Source organism: Amblyraja radiata, chromosome 3 (genome assembly GCF_010909765.2).
Source record: "Amblyraja radiata isolate CabotCenter1 chromosome 3, sAmbRad1.1.pri, whole genome shotgun sequence".
NCBI lineage: Eukaryota > Metazoa > Chordata > Chondrichthyes > Rajiformes > Rajidae > Amblyraja > Amblyraja radiata.
In genome coordinates, this window is record NC_045958.1 from 20,069,843 (window position 1) to 20,084,573 (window position 14,731).

Below are 14,731 nucleotides of genomic sequence, written 5' to 3' on the forward strand. Positions count from 1 at the left end.
GGTCATAAGATCATAAGTGATAGGAGTCGAATTAGGCCATTCGGCCCATCAGGTATACTCTGCCATTCAATCATGGCTGATCTATCTCTCCCTCCTAACCCCATTCTCCTGCTTTCTCCCCTTAACCTCTGACACCTGAACTAATCAAAAATCTATCTATTTCTGCCTTAAAAATATCCACTGATTTGGCCTCTACAGCCTTCTGTGGCAAAGAATTCCACAGATTCACCACCCTCTGACTAAAGAAATGTCTCCTCTTCTCCTTCCCAAAAGAACGTCCTTTAATTCTGAGGCTATGACCTCTAGTTCTAGACTCTCCCTCTAGTGGAAACATCCTCTCCACATCCACTCTATCCAAGCCATTCACTATTCTGTAAGTTTCAATGAGGTCCCCCCTCATTCTTCTAAACTCCAGCGAGTACAGGCCCAGTGCCGACAAACGCTCATCATAGGTTAACCTACTAATTCCTGGTAGGTTAATAATCAACTAAATAAGCTCAGCGTATTGTAAATGTAATTGAGATCCTTAGTGTCATTCACCTGCATGCTTACATCGATCGAATAAAACCTCGTATATCTTCATTGCCAAACTCGGAGTCACCTTTTAATCTACACCAACAAGCAGCTGAAGGTAGGTTGCCACTCCCTCAAAAAGTCGAGGTTTGATTTTCATGCCTATATCTACATGGTCCTAAGCATCTCCCTTGGTCTTCTTGACTGCCATTCTTCATTTTTAATTTACTATTGTAAAGGTTTTAGAAGTCTCTCCGGGGATAACATTTTTAACCTTTCCCTAGCACACTCCTCCGTGCTAGCGTGCCTGAAAACCACCACTATCATCCCGGTGCCCAAGCAGACAAACATCAACTCCCTCAATGACTACAGGCCCGTTGCTCTTACATCTGTAGTCTCCAAGTGCTTTGAAAGGCTGGTCCTAGGTCACCTTAAATTATCTCTCCCCCCCTCACTCGACCCACACCAGTATGCATATAGGGCTAGTAGATCTACAGAGGATGCCATAAACACTGTCCTCCATGCTGCACTACAACACCTAGAGGAGAAGGGGTCATATGTCAGGGTGCTTTTTGTTGATTACAGCTCAGCTTTTAATACAATCATACCCAGCAAGCTGATCACAAAAATGCTAGACCTTGGCCTCAGCAGTCAACTGTGTCGGTGGATATTGGACTTTCTCAGTGAACGCCCACAGACGGTGAGACTTGGACCCTACACCTCGACATCCCTGACCCTCAGCACAGGAGCACTGCAGGGCTGTGTGCTCAGTCCGCTCCTCTACGCCCTATACACACATGACTGCTTGCCCCATCACCCCGCAAATAGGATCATAAAATTTGCGGACGATACAACCGTGGTGGGGCTCATCTCTTAATGGGAACGAGGTCGCCTATAGAGAGGAGGTGCACAGACTTTCTGAGTGGTGTGCTCACAACAATCTCTCTCTGAACACTAAAAAGACAAAGGAGATCATCACTGATTTCAGGCGACATAGAGCGGAGCTCAGGCCACTGGAGATAGGAGGCGAGGAGGTGGAGAGGGTGCGTAGTTTTAAATTTCTGGGGATCAACATCAGTGAGGATCTTAAATGGTCTGTGAACTCTGCTGTAGTTGTAAAAAAGACGCAACAGAGACTTTACTTCCTCAGAACACTGAGGAAGGCCCATCTGTCTGCTAAACTGCTGGAGTCTTTCTACCGCTGTTCGGTCTGAAGAAGGGTTTCGGCCCGAAACGTCGCCTATTTCCTTCGCTCCATAGATGCTGCTGCACCCGCTGAGTTTCTCCAGCAATTTTGTGTACCTTCTGACTTACTGCATAACTGCTTGGTTTGGGAACTGTTCAGCAGCTGACAGTGCAGCTCTCCAGAGGGTGATAAAAACTGCCCAGGGTATCATTGGACCCCCCCTGCCCCCTCTGGAGGACATTTACCACTCCAGATACCGCAGCAGGACCTGTAATATCGTGAAAGACATTACACATCCTTGTCACCACCTTTTCACACTGCTGCCCTCAGGAAAAAGGTACAGGTCGCTAAAGTCACGCCTGCCAGACTCAAGAACAGCTTTTACCCATCAGCAATCTTGGAACTGAACTCTGTCTCGGGAGCGGGTTATGGGGAAGGAGGGGGGGGTGGGAGAGTGTTAATTTATGTAAATGTGAATCCATGGGTGGGTTTGGGGAGGGAGGGAGTGTAAAAAGTATGCGTATGTGAATGTTTGAAGTTCTTTTAAATGGAGAGACACAGTAATCTCGTTGTATGTGACACATGTAATGACAATAAAGCATTCTGATTCTGATTCTGATTCTGATATAAAAATTCATCACGTTAAAAAGATAAAATGAGTACATTAAAATGTACTAGAAACACAAATACATAATTAGATATTAAAATACAACAAAATAAAGAAATGTAAGTAATTGAACTTTCCTTTTGTCTTGCAGCCTCCAGATCAGTCATAATTATGCAGCAATAAAACAGGCCCTTTGGCCTCTTTCGTCTGCGATTGGCAGATCTCTAAACCTTTTGTATACATGTACTTGTCCAAATGTCTTTTAAAGATTGTAATTGTGCCAGCCTCTACAATTTCTTCTGGCAGCACTTGTCAGATACCTACCACCCTCTGTGTGAAAATTATCATCATCGGCAGTCACTGGAAATGAGTATGACTGTCCTCTCCTCTCCGTAGGATCGTCTACTTGTGGGTCTGCAGATGTCTATAGAGGCCGATCCGCGATCCACACACCTTGGTGCAACATGGGCAGTGGAGACTGGCGGTGGTTGGTAGTCGTCGAGCCCCCTTCTCTCTCTCCTTACGGTGCTGTCACTTTGTCTCTGCAACACGGCGTAGCTCTATTTCACGAAGTGCAGCTCCTCCCTGCACAGATTTCCTCCAGCTGTGCCTGTCCAGTGCAATGTGCTCCCAGTTGCTCGATGTGATGTGAAATTTCTTCAGACTGTTCTTGATGATGTCCTTGAAGCGTTTCTTTGGCCCGCCGGGGGCTCGCCGATCTTCCTTCAGTTGAGAGGACAGGATTTGTTTAGGGAGATGTGTGTTGGACATGCGGATGACATGGCCAGTCCATCGATGTTGGTGCTGCATTATTGTGGTGGTGATGCTGGTCATGTTGGCTTCTTCCAAAACGCTGATGTTGGTGCGTTTGTCCTCCCAGCTGACGCTCAGAATCTTTCGTAAGGATCTTTGATGGTATTGTTCCAGGGCTCTCATGTGCCTGCTGTAGGTGGTCCATGACTCGGCTCCATGCAACAGGGTGGAGAGGACAACGGCTCTGTAGACCAGCAGTTTTGTTTGAGCCTTTAGGTCTCGGTCTTCAAAGACTCTTTCCCTGAGTCTGGAGTAGGCTCCACTGGGACAACTCAGGCGATGGTTGACCTCAGAGTCGATGCCTGGTTTTGAAGAAAGAATGCTGCCAAGGTAGGGGAAGTGGTCAACGCTTTCAAGAGTGGTGTCGTCCACTTTTATAGTGGGCTGGGTAGACGGCTGGTTGGGTGGAGGATGATGTAGGGCCTGGGTCTTCTTGATATTTAAGGCTAGACCCATGGCTCTGTATGTCTTGGCCCAGTTGCTGAGCACTGTGTCATCATGTAGAAGCCTCAATATTCTGATGTACTTGTCGTGACAACCGTACCTTGATAGTATGCTCCAAAGAGCCTGGCGGTCTACCGAGTTAAAAGCCTTTGTCAGGTCTATGAAGGCCATGTACAAAGGCTGCCTTTGTTCACGTCATTTTTCCTGGAGTTGACGTTCTGTGAATATCATGTCTGCTGTACCTCCGGATGGGCGGAAGCCACACTGTGATTCTGGGAGTACCTCCGCATGCAGTGGTTGAAGTCGGTTTGAAAGGACACAAGCAAGGACTTTGCTGTTGTTGACAGGAGCGAGATGCCCCTGTAGTTTCCACATTCAGCTTTGTCACCCTTCTTAAAAATGGTCACTATTACAGCATCCCTGTTCTGAGGGAATTTCTTCTTTTTCCCAGACCTTCCCAGATTAGGGCATGGATGTGGTACAGGAGCTCTGGTCCACCTTCTTTTAAGATCCCATCTGGACCGGTGGCCTTGTTGTTCTTAAGGCTCTTGATGGCATCTTGAACCTCTCTCATTTTGGCAAGTTCTTCCATGTCTTCTCTGATGGAACTCTGGGGGATGCGGTGGGTAATGTCTGGTTCAGTTGTGCTGTGACGGTTGAGGAGATCCTGGAAGTGCTCTTTCCATTGGGCATCAATGGACTCATTGTCTTTCAGCAGTTCTTGTCTGTCTTTTTAGCACAGGGGGTTTAAGCCACGGTAACTTAGTAGTGCTGAAGAAGCCTCTGGTGTCACCCGAGTCTGCCAGTCTCTGGATTTCCAGAGCCTTATCTGTCCACCAAGAGTTCTTAAGCTCTCTCATCCGACTCTGGACATCCACCTTGGCTCTGGAGTGAGCCGCTCATTTGGCCTTGCAGGTTACATCATTTTTCCAGGCACGAAAGGCTTTCCTTTTATAACCATATAACAATTACAGCACGGAAACAGGCCATCTCGGCCCTTCTAGTCCATGCCGAACACTTATTCTCACCTAGTCCCATCTACCTGCACTCAGACCATAACCTTCCATTCCTTTCCCGTCCATATACCTATCCAATTTATTTTTAAATGATAAAATCGAACCTGCCTCCACCACTTCCACTGGAAGCTCATTCCACACAGCTACCACTCTCTGAGTAAAGAAGTTCCCCCTCATGTTACCCCTAAACTTTTGTCCCTTAATTCTCAAATCATGTCCTCTTGTTTAAATCTTCCCTACTCTCAATTTTCTTGGAGATAAGCTGTTCTATCTCTGTGTCGTTCTCGTCTAAACCAGTCCTGGTGTTTTCTGGATTTGCACCCAAGGGTGTTTTTACAGGTTTCAAGGATGGTGGATTTGAGCTGGCTCCAGTGCCCTTCAATGTCATATTCCTGTTGGAGGCTTTCCCCAAGAGCAGCTGGAAGTCGCTGCTGGGTGGCAGTTTCCACCAGGCTTTCAAGGTTCAGTCTTGGCCGGATCTGCTTTGTTTGAATCCTCCTCTTCCTCTTCAGTTCGATGGACATCATGGAGCAGATGAGGCGATGATCTGTCCAGCAGTCATCTGCATCGATCATGGCCCTTGTGATGTCCACGTCATGGTAGTCCCTGGCTCGTACAGTAACATAGTCAATGCGATGCCACTGTTTGGAGCGTGGGTGTCTTCAAGATGCCTTAAGTTTGTTTTTCTGGCGAAAGAGCATGTTAGTGATGACGAGGTCGTGCTGAGCACATTTGCTGAGACGCAGAGCTCCATATGAGTTGATGCTCCTGATTCCTTTCTTTCCTATAGTACCCTTCCAGAGGTGTTCGTCCCGGCCGACCCTTTGCTTTGTTGTTTCCTTCTTCTAGCTAACAATGATCTACATTCTCCTTGATCTCCACCCCTTTGATGTCTCATTCTCACTTCCTTATCTCTGCATCTCCCCCTCCGCTGACAGTCTGAAGAACGGTCTTGACCCGAAACGTCACCCATTGCTTCTCTCCCGAGACATGCTGCCTGTCCCACTCCAGCATTTCGGATCTATCTTCTGTTTAAACCAGCATCTGCAGTTTCTGCAGATTGATTTGTGTGATGGTCTAGGCTGAGTCCACAATTCGCTGCAATTTCTTGTGGTCTTGGATGGAGCGGTTCCCATTCCAAGCTGTAATGCATCCTGATAAAATTATTTCTATGGTGCATCTGTAGAATTTGGTGAGAATTGTAGGGGATATTCAAATTTCCTAAGCCTTCTAGGGAAGTAAAGGTGTTAGTGTGCTATCTTGGTCGTTGCTTCAACATGGGTATTCCAGAAGTTGTTGGTGATATTGACTCCTAGGAATATGATGTTTTCAACCATCTCTGCTTCAGTGCTATCAATGCAAACTGGGGTATGTGTAGCTCTTCACTTCCTGAAGTCAATCTTTGCAGGGCACCCTTATTGAGAATTATTATTCTAGATAATTTAGTTTTCTAAATAAAGACATATGGGCAGTGGTGTTTGGGCACAAAATGTGGCAATCACTTTGTTTCGAATGTACTACAGGCTTACAAATAGTCCAAAGAAGATAGAAGAGGAAATGCAGAGACAAGTCACAGGCAAGGATAAAATTAATAGGAAAACAGCAATGGAGGTTTTCAATGCCCCTAATATTAACAGGGATTGTTTGGTTTGAGAGGCATGGAGCCTGCAGAATTTTTATTGTGTTTCCAGGAGATTTTCTTTAACCAATATGTAAATAGTTGTACTGGGCAAGGGTTAATACTTGATCTAATCTTCGGGAATATAGCTGGATAAGTGGAGAGATTGTCAACGGGAAGCATTTTGGGATATGGTGACCATAACATTTGGAGAATCTCAAGGGAAATTAACCTCAGTCGCCGCAGCTTGCAGCCCTAATGCAACCTCAGTCACAGCGGCTTGGCGCCAACCCGGACTACGGATCTTGAACCGGATGGCATCACCCTGCTGCAGCTGAATGCGGAAGGCCTAACTGGCTGTGGCGCCTGGAGGGCATTACGTAACTTATGCTGCCTCAAACGCAAGAAGAACATCATGGATGATATGACTGTCCTTTAACTCCACATATATGTCTACCTCCAGCAATCTTTTACTTCCTTGATTATGAACAATCTAAATGTGCCGTGAAAATATTTGAGGACTGTTTTCACTTTTGAAGGAAGAGGTCGAGAGAGACTCATAATTCTCAGAGAAAGAAACAATATAGCCTCATCTTTGACTTAATTGTGCAATGCCTTATATTAAGGACTGTGAGATGCAAAATCAATCACAAATTTCAGAGACAAAATCAAAGAAACAAGTTTTCCTTTATTACATTTCTGCGCAGAAAAGGGTGTCCCTCCTCTATCATCCTCTAGAGACACACAAAAATGGAGGTTGTATCTATCTTTTTATACCTTTCTTCACTATGGTCACTACCTCATGTCTCCCTATCGAGCTTCGTCCAATCATAACATAAAGCCCACATTCCCACGAGAACGTCCAGAAACGTCTCGGAACATCTCCTGACGTCAAAGGCTTCTGCTGGAGTTTTTATCTGTTACTTCTTTATCTAGAAGTTCCCTCTGTCCTGTATATTGTTACTTTCTTCGACCAGCAGTCTGGCTTCTGCTGACACCTTATTTCTTTCTAAGTTATAATTTTCAGAGTTCTAGTATAAATCAACCATCCCTATTAACCCTTCTCTCACAATCCACCATTTTTCTTTTTGCTACGCAACTCTTGATTTATACTATATCTTCCTTTTCTAGTGCTAGCAGCAGATTCTTCGCCTCCCTATCCTCCTCTCGCTAGTCATACTGTGTTCTGAAGGCCATCATGACGGTGCTGTTCTTTGTCAGGGCTGTCTCTATAAATCGCTGAGCCAGACCCCGTGCACAGGGAATGATACAACATCCGAATAGGCACAAAGTCAATGGTTCCTTCCCTTCACGCACAGTCCATGGGCTGATATTGTCCGGTGGGGCCTCCACAGGACCCTTAAATCGGCTTGCGTGTGTCCACCCTTATTCTTTTTGTTCGTACTGCTGTCTCGGTGATTAATAACACAAGGTAGGGTCCAGTCCACCTAGGTTACAGCTTTTCTTCCTTCCATGATTTTACAAGATCCCAGTTCTCTGCTTTCACAGAATGGAGTGGCAAGTCGAGATCGGGACTCTGTGCCAGCAGCCCCTTGGTTTTTAATTCTGTAATAGAACGAGATACTGCCAGTAAATAGTTCCTTAAGAAAACATCACTACCCTCTATGGTGGGTATTCCTTCTCTCTTTCCCCAAATATCTAACTCGTTCAACCTTTCTCTTATAAATATGCCTACCAAAATTATACACCATACTCCACAATTGACCTCACCAATACCTTGTACAATTTAACATTACAACCCAACTTCTATAAACAATGCTCTGATTTCAACTTCATTCCTCAATTCACAATCTTTTACCATGTACGTCTAATTTGAATTGTCCTGCCAAGATGTATCACACTTATCAACATTAAATCCATCTGTCATGTTTCAACCCACTCTTCCAAATGACCTAAATCTCTCTGTACACTTTTAAAATCTACTTCATTATTCACAACACCACCTATCTTAGTATCATCTACATACTTCTTAATCTATTTTACCACACCAACATCCATTTTATTGATTCACATGACAAACAACAGTGGACCCAGCACACATCCCCGAGGTACCCCTCTAGTCATTGACCTCCAACCTGACAAACATCCATCCACCATTACTCTCCCTCATTTCCCATACAGCCACTTTTTAATCCATCTTGCTATTCCTTACTAACCTCTTCTTAACCAACCTTATTTCCTTATTGAACCTTGTCAAAGGCCTTACTGAAGTTCACCACTTTAACCTCATCAATTTCCCTAATAACCTCTTTTTTTAAGGTAAAAAATCAAGATTAGTCAAATATCACAATCACAAATCCATGCTAATTCTTCCTAATCCTACCCTATTTATCCAAATCCCTATAATATTGCCTTTAGTATCCTTTCCATTATTTCCCACCACTGATGTCAAACAACGTTCTTGTTAAAACTCTACTCTTCTTTGTCCTCTTGTTCACTTACCTCAGGGCTATTATCTATTCATACCTGCAGGACAGCCCTCATGTAATTATTGAAATTGTACTAGGTATCTCAACCTTCTAAACGAACATCGGTCGGTGATTTAGAAAACTCATACATACACCTTGTCTTCAGGTTTAAAGGGTCCTTCCTCCTGGTCCATCTCCGACAGCTTTTACTTTACCTGTTCATAAATAGGCGTATATCATTATTAACTGTTTCATATACTTTTTTAAATTCGATCTTTAACTGTTCCAAACTCGGTCCCCTGCAGGGACTTCTCCATTGTGCCACCCATGGCTGGTTAGTTTGCATGCAACATTTCTTCAGTGCCAATGGCAGAGCATTACACAAATGTTCCATTTATTCTTTTCATCAAATGAAAACAATCCGTTGTCAAAGCTGATTTCTGTAGGTTTACCAAACCTCTTAATTACCTTATTCATCATAAACGACACTGTAGTGTTTATACCTAAATTGATTCAGACTTACCCTGGACATCTCTTCCAGATGCTGTTTCAGCTGCTTTGTCTGCATTTTAATTTAACTTCTTTGACATGTACTTTTTCCGTTTCACCATACAATTTCAACATATTTTCCGACCTAGTCTGAACTATATCCTGCCTTTCCCAAGGTCATCATCTCAGATTCAGATTCAATTTTAATCTGCTGTCTTATATTCTGAAGTATTTCTCTCTCTCTCTCTCTTTACTTGTGGAACAAACCAACAAATTGTCCACATCAGCAAATACTTTCTAAGGGTATAACCATATAACCATATAACCATTACAGCACGGAAACAGGCCATCTCGATCCTTCTAGTCCGTACCGAACACGTATTCTCCCCTAGTCCCATATACCTGCGCTGAGAGCATAACCCTCCATTCCTTTCCCGTCCATATAACTATCCAATTTATTTTTAAATGATAAAATCGAACCTGCCTCCACCACCTTCACTGGAAGCTCATACCACACAGCTACCACTCTCTGAGTAAAGAAGTTCCCCCTCAACTTTCAACTCTGCCTTTCCCATCTAATTTAAAAAACCTACCTCATCCTAGCCTTTCTTGACATCCTTCCTTAAATCCCTTCCTCTCTCTTGGGGACCCCAGTCCTGTTAGGGCTTATCATCTCCAGATTAATTTCACTCCTGATAGGACTTTTCGAGGAAAAGTTCCCCAAGACATGTATTATTGGCATGTAATTCTCTGGCCCTGCTTGGTTCTGTCATAGGACTCACTTGTGTCAGTTCATCACTTATTTCAGTCTTTTCAACCAGGGGCTTTGTTCATTGACATTGACCGCAGAGACCAACTGTTTACTGATTCTGCTTGACTTTAAGAAGAATGGCTTCCACCACAATAGTTCATAATATAATGTTCATCAACTGGTTGCCTTCTATTTCTTGCTCATTTTCAACTCTCCACCTTTTCATTCCCCTTTGTTCCTTGGGGTTCACCTTAAGTGGGTAACATTTGCTGAGGGGCCTGCATACCCTCGTTCATGACGGCATCCAACCAGAAGATGGCGCTGTGGCCGGTAGTCATGCTGCAGTGACGGCATCCAAGCAGAAGATGGCGCTGTAGCCGGTAGTCAGGCTGCAGTAACAGCAGCTGACCTAACGGTGGCGCTGTTGCCGGTAAGTTTTGAGCAGCAGCCATGTTTGTAGTCTATTGCCAGTCATTGTAACAATTTACATAGTGGTTCCCACCACTTCACCAATGGTGCCTTCAAACCTTCCATGGCCAACAATCGTCCCACGTTCTCCTCCTCCAAAGCCCTAATCCATTTTTTTTTCTTTTTTTTTTTTTAGCCCTCTCAGTTCATGGGTGCTCCAAGGGATAATCTGTCGTCTCTTACTTCTGTTTCTCTGTCTGTCTCTCTCTCTCTCTCTCTTTCTGTCTGTGTCTGTCTCTCTCTCTCTCTCTCTGTCTCTCTCTCACTCTCTCTCTCTCTCTCGACGCTGAATAGATTCAGGACTGGACATGGCCCCTGCTTGGCCAGCCTTCACAAATGGGGCAGCAGCCCAACCCCACGTGTGCTTGTGGCACTCCCTTACAACACATCATTGAAGCATGCCTTCAACAAAGACTCAAAGGAGGACTTGTCACCCTTCACACAGCAGATCAAGAGGCAACTGCTTGGCTAAAGGATTTTGCATTCGCTAAATAAATAAAATCTCTCTCTCTCTGTCTGGCTGTCTCTATGTCTGTGTTTCTCAACTTGAATGTCTACCATAAAACAACATAAAAGCTGGTCATGTTTCATCAATTAACTTATTTCCAGTTAACTTTACTGACAAGAAATCTAAAAGAACATCAAGAAACGATTTTTACAACTTCTCTTTTTCAGGTTACCAGGATACAAAGAGTTAATTTTTGCAGCTTGTTCGCAATCCCCCACGGCCCAAACACAGTGGGAATTCCCACCTCCGCCACGGGCCGTCTGTGTTCAATTTTACAACTTGCTCATTTTAACCATTTGTTCCAAACCGGTTTTCAAACAAATCACTTTGTTTCATTCTTACTTCAAATAGATTATTCAATTTATATTTTCTCCCTGCCTGCACTGTTGTCCCCGGCCTTTGCCGTCTTCTATCACATCCCCCTTTCGCGGCCTCTGCCGTCTTCTTATCTGCTACTTTCGGGAGTAACTCCCTTATCATCCTGTCTCAGGAATTTTCCTGTCTCTCAGGAATTGATCTAACTGTTCTCGTCAGACCTAATGAATCTTCAAGGAGGCAAACTCCCTTCCCCCTCAGGGTCCTCTCCTAGGTACCTCCCTCGGGTCTAATTTCTACCGAACTTCTTATCTTCCCCTTCTGCCCTTTGACTCCCCGTCTTGTTGGCCGGGTGATTTTCGTCCACCCCGGCCCCTGTCTTCTCTTTCCCTTGGGTATTTTGGCCCCCTCCGGCTCTGCATTTTCCGTGGACATCTCCTGCCCATATGCAGCTCTGCATTTTCCCCAACTGACTATACTTTATCATTGTTGGCTTCTCCAACCCCTGGGTATTTCCTGCCCTCCAGGGTCCAGCATTTGCCCCAACGGACTATTGGGCAGAATGCGGGGATTTGGCCCACAGCCTTTTCCCCTCCCTTCTGGGTTTGCCTTGCAGCCCCCTGAATCCTTCAGGGCGTTAACCACAAGGTCTTTACAATCGCCCAGGAAGTACTTTATTAGTCATTGTTCCTACCTGGGTCTGTGCACAGAAATTGCTCGATTGACTTTTCGCGATTTCCAACCACTCCCACACTATCACTTGTTTCTCGTGTCTCTCTGTGTGGTCCTGGATACTACTGCTCAAACAGCTGGCGGAAAGCAAGGAGTCTGAGACTGCTGAACTCAGCAGGGTGCACCTTCCCTTCGTCCGTCTACTCCCGTCAGCTGGCTGGAGTAATTGATCCCGGAACCGAGCCCCCATCTGTGAGATGCAAAATCAATCACAAACTCTTCAGAGACAAAATCAAAGAAACAAGTTTTCCTTTATTACATTTCTGCGCAGAAAAGGGTGTCCCTCCTCTATCATCCTCTAGAGACACACAAAAATGGAGGTTGTATCTATCTTTTTATACCTTTCTTCACTATGGTCACTACCTCATGTCTCCCCATCGAGCTTCGTCCAATCATAACATAAAGCCCACATTCCCACGAGAACGTCCAGAAACGTCTCGGAACATCTCCTGACGTCAAAGGCTTCTGCTGGAGTTTTTATCTGTTACTTCTTTATCTAGAAGTTCCCTCTGTCCTGTATATTGTTACTTTTTTCGACCAGCAGTCTGGCTTCTGCTGACACCTTATTTCTTTCTAAGTTATAATTTTCAGAGTTCTAGTATAAATCAACCATCCCTATTAACCCTTCTCTCACAAGGACAATCCCAAAAGATTTTAGAAATACATTAGACCAAGTGCGGACCCGTTGGGCCCGTTGCCCCAACGCAATATTCCACCACTCACCCATTGCCCCCAACTGCACAGGCACGGCTGACAGGTTCCCATTGTGCTGCCAGAGATCCCCATTGTGTCGCGAGACACGGCTACCCTCACCCGACTGCGCAGTGGGAGCGCAACTGCGACGTTTTTAAAGTTTAACCTGGCAATAACTTGTAAAATATAAGATCAATGTGAATGTCTCACTCTCCCTCTTCAGTCCTCTATTCCCCTCCTCCATTATCCTCCCTCTCCCCACCCTCCACCAACGCTCCTCTGCTTCCTCCGCTCACCCCCTTCTTCACGTCCTCTCTTCCCCTCCCCTCCTCCATAAACTTGCCATCCCTCTTCCTACCCCTATCCTCCTCAACTCCCCCTCATCCTCTAGCACTCCCGCCCCCTCTTCTTCACCCTCCCTCTTCTTTTCCCTCTCCTCCTCCCCTCCCGCACTCCTTTCCCCTAACCTCAGTCACTGCCTTCATCCATTTAAAATAACCTAAACACAATGTTAGCTGTTAATGAAAACGAAGAATTGGATTGAAACGAAGTTTTTTTTAGAATAAAATCAATGTCAATGAAAATTGCGATTTTTTTGTAAATGAAATTTGAGATCCCATTGTGATGTCATTGTGACGTTGAACATTGCTAACAGGCAGGGCAAGTGGAAAAGTTGTTTTGTTAAGTGATATTTTGTAAAGTTTAAAAATATCAATACCTTGTAAAATATACCATCAATCTGAACGAAACTTGGCTATTGCGCATCCCACGACAATGGTGAGCAAGGTGGGCCAAAAATTGGAGCGCAATTATGTACCGTTTTGGCGGTTTTGGGAAATCACGCACACGCAAACAAACAAACAAATAAGATAAGAGCTTTAGTAATGTATAGATAAGGAGGAAAAGGGTAACTAGAGAGTGGGACCTCTCAGGAATCAAAGCGGTCACCTTTATTTGGAGCCACAGGAGATGGGCAAGGTCCTAAATTAGTATTTCTCCTCTGATTAAGCAAGTTTGGTATTCTGAAAAACGCAAGGAATCATGGGATTTGTCAAAGGTCAAATGCTATAAATAAAAATCGAATGAAGCGCTACAGATAAAATGAGTACAGTTTGAGTCCGATTTTTTGTCATTTTTCACGCTTGTATTTGTCACGCGGCAGATAGAGGGGGCAGATGCGAGTGGGGGGAGACTGGACTGGCGGAGAGAGATTCTCGACAGATGCACACACACACAGACTCATCCGCAGCCAGGATCGAACCCGGGTCCCCAGCACCGCTAATGCTGCCGAACCGCCACTGGACCGTTCACCCCCACTCAAGTGTCCCATACCCGCCCGGGGAGCGGCCGGAGATGTCCAGACCAAAGGGACACTGGCCCCCAGTCAGCGCTGAGAAGAATCGCCAACCCCAGCTCACCTCCGCCTCTCCAGCCGGGCCAACCGACAGCCCCGGACCTATGTCACCAGTGGCCCCAGGCCAACAGACAGTCCAGAGAACCCACAGGCCCACAGCCAGCGCCAACTCCAGCCCGACCCCGCTCCAACTCCAGAGGAACGCGCTCCCCGATGGGCCACTACGGCGACAAGTGCCAGTTCGCCTGGCCGAGCTGCGTTCCCTCAGCCACCACCCCAAGTACAAGACGGAGACATGCCGCACCTTGCACACCACCAGCTTCGACCCGCTGCCACTTCATCCACAACCCAGAGACGGAGCGAGGGCCACAGCCTCGCCTGCGCCAGCCTGGGCTCGGCCTCCTTCGGCCCGGCACTCGACTGTGCCATGCTGCGGGTGGCCTTCAGCCCCGACCTGGAGTTGGAGCTGGCCCAGACTCTGGGCTTGGGGCTGGGCAAGGGAGGGGGAGGTTGCTGCTGCCGCCAGCACCGCCATCACCAGCAGCTCCAGGGGGTGCCCGGCCTATCCATGGCTGGCAGGAGCCCGTCCGCAGACTCTCTCTCTGACCAGGGCGACTCCAGCAGCAGCGGCTCCGAGTTGGCCGTCTTCATGCAGGGCTGGCGGCTGCCCATCTTCAGCAGGATCTTGGTGTCGGACTGAGGGGAGGGAGGTGGACGTGGAGGGCTGCCGGCCAACCTGGCTGGACAGGCAGAGCCGAGCTGGAGCCAGCAGCTGCAGAGTTGGCTACAAGTCCG